Raw genomic sequence first — 2855 nt, 5'->3', positions numbered from 1 at the left:
ACTGGGAATGGGGCCCCAGGGCTGAGCATCTCTGTGCTCTCTACTTCTTGGCAGCCAAGAATGGGTGGGAGTTAACCTCATGGTTTACACCTCTTAGCAGAAGGGTGGGAAATCAGGCTCTGCTTCTCACCTTCCCTTGCAGTGAGCTGCTGTTAGCACAAAGTCCTCACGTACAAGGAAACCCCCGCAGGATTTCCAAGTTCCATCTGGATTCTGGATCCGGAGATATGCCATGAAGGGACGAGAATGAGGCTTGGCTTCGTGGCCCCCGATTATTTTCCCTGAAAGAAAAAGTCTACTCTGCCTGTTGTGCTCATGAGGCACGGGCTGGAAAGGGGCAGAGGGGGAGGAACAGGGGCTGCAGGGTGTCAGGGTAGCAGAGAGCACAGTCTGTAGTAGACAGAAGTGCCCAGAAGGCTTCCCTGGGCAGCCTTCCTGGCTTGCTTCTAGGCCTACAAGACTCACATTTTCCCTCTGACAAAGAGCAAAGGAGTCCTTGTTCCTTTGTCCTGCTGCAGAGACAATGGTGACAGAGAGAATTTGCATTTGGAAGAAGCAGTGAAGTCCCCATGGATCCTGCAAAATCCTTTCTCTGATAGGATCTATGTCCCCTCTCCCCTTCTGTTTCCCAGAACCTACTGAACTACTCTTCCATTGTGTTGTTCGAAACCTGAGCTCTAAATGTTCATGTTTGTAAGTGTGTTACATTTGATCTTTGGCAGAGCCTGGCATGTAGTGGGTGCTCAGTAAATGTCTTGACTGCATCAATGAATGTTCGCAATGAGCCTCTCTATGAGGTCTGGTTGTGGTTCTGAGTAGCAGGGAATTCAGGACCTGCCAAAGCCGTTGTGCTCATTTTGACTGACCAATGACCAGAGGGAACTTGAAAGGAAAATGGCTGAACATAATTAAGTGGACCAGGTTGCCACCAAATGTGGTACCTACTGGGTCCCTGGCTTCTTTCATGGGCAGCACAATAACGCCAATGCCTGGAGAAATGCATAGAGCATAAAAGTAACTTTAACACCTTGTGTTAGAAATGTAGTGGGTTGGATGCCTGGCTAGCTCAGTCAGTTGAGCATCTGACTTCAGCTCAGGTTGTGATCTCGTGGTTCATGGGTTTTACCCCCACGTAGGGCTTTGTGTTGACAGCTCAGAGCCCGGAGCTTGCTCAAATCATATCTCCCACTCTCTCTACCTCTGCCCCACATGTTTTGTCTCACTCTGGCTCTCAAAAATAAATAAACATAAAGAAATTTTAAAAAAGTTTTCAGGCGTCAGATAGGCTATAGAAATTAGCCACTTTTGGGACACTTGGGTGGCTCAATTGGTTAAGCACTCTTCTGGGTCCTGTCATAATATCGCAGTTAATAGGTTCCAGGCCTGCATCAGGGTCCATGCAGACTGCGCAGAGCCTGAAGCTTGCTTCAGATTCTATGTATCCCTCTCTCTCTGCCCTTCCCCCACTTGTAATCTGTCTGTCTTGGTCCCTTAAAAACAAATAAATGTAAAAAAAAATACTAAAAAAAAAGGAAATCAACCACTTTCTCCAAGCTGCCCTTTCCTGACAATATAATTATTTCTTATTCCTACCTTTCAACCTTCTTTCAGATGCCTTTGTAAAATAACTCAATGTCCAGATGACAAGTTTAGGATCTGGAAAGAGATAGCACCCACGGGCCTTTCTGGGGGTCAGCGTTCTGCCTTGCCATTCCTGCTGAGTGTTTATCCCACTTCAAATCTGCCCATCTTTGAGTGAGGTTGGCAGATATGATGTGGGATTAAAGGTCAGCAGGTCTGGGATGTGCCTGATTATAGATGAGCAGGGCTGTGTCTCAGTGGGGTGGGACTGGGCCTCTGTTGGTGGGGACAGTCACTCACCTGCATCAACCTCAGAGGCCAGAAGAAAGGTCACCAAGACCAGGAGTGGCTTCATTTCTTCAAGAAGGTGCCTGGGTCAGAGCTTCTGGTGCCTCCTCCTAGACTTCTAACCCTGGTGTTCTTCCCTGGTGTTCTGGTCTTTATCACCCAAAGCTCCGTCCCTCTCAGTGCCTCATGCTGCTGTCTGATCAATCCTGGACTTAGTTAAATAACTTACGGGACACCATATCAGTATTGGAGATCTTGACCACACCAGCTAGAAGCAGGAACCACAGGCTACAAATGGGTTGGGTAAAAATATCACATCAGAGAGTAGCAAGTCCTTGAGCTGCAGAAATCTGAATCTTACAACAATAGATCCAAGAATGTGTTGTCTTCATTGGCTCTCTTTAGATTGTCAGAACGATCTTTTATTGAAGCCTCTTTTGAGTGAGACTCAGGGGTAGTGGAGGGGAGATTCCTTGCTTCGGGTGGACGAGACAGAATCATTGAATATCTGATAAGGATGAGGAGGGCCATGGTTAGAGGAGGGACAGAATAATGGTGTGAAGTAATGTTGAAATTAGGGCTTTGTCCAGTTACGAAAGAAGTGAATGGTTTAAAGCAACAGCAATGACACCACCACTACCACCACCACAAGCAGCATTTATTTTTCTCACGAACGTGCAAATTGGTCAGAGTTTATTGTGGAGAACTCTCCTTTGCTCCCTTTAGTGTCAGGAGAGGTTTGCAGGCTGGAGGCTGGGATCACCTGAAGGCTCACTCACCAATGCCCAGTGGTTGGTGCTGGTTGACTACTGGGCATGTCAGTTCCAGTCCATGATGTCCCCTCATGTAGTCTTTGCATGGGCTTGTTTAGTCTTCCTGCAATATGATGGTTGGCTTCACAGAGGGAGCATGACCCCACTGTTGGGCTGGGCAGAAAGTGTTTTCCTGTTTACCTAGACTTTGAGGTCACATGTCATGCATTCTAC

Source organism: Suricata suricatta, chromosome 9, assembly GCF_006229205.1.
Source record: "Suricata suricatta isolate VVHF042 chromosome 9, meerkat_22Aug2017_6uvM2_HiC, whole genome shotgun sequence".
Taxonomy (NCBI): Eukaryota; Metazoa; Chordata; class Mammalia; order Carnivora; family Herpestidae; genus Suricata; species Suricata suricatta.
Note: the sequence above shows the minus strand (reverse complement) of the source record.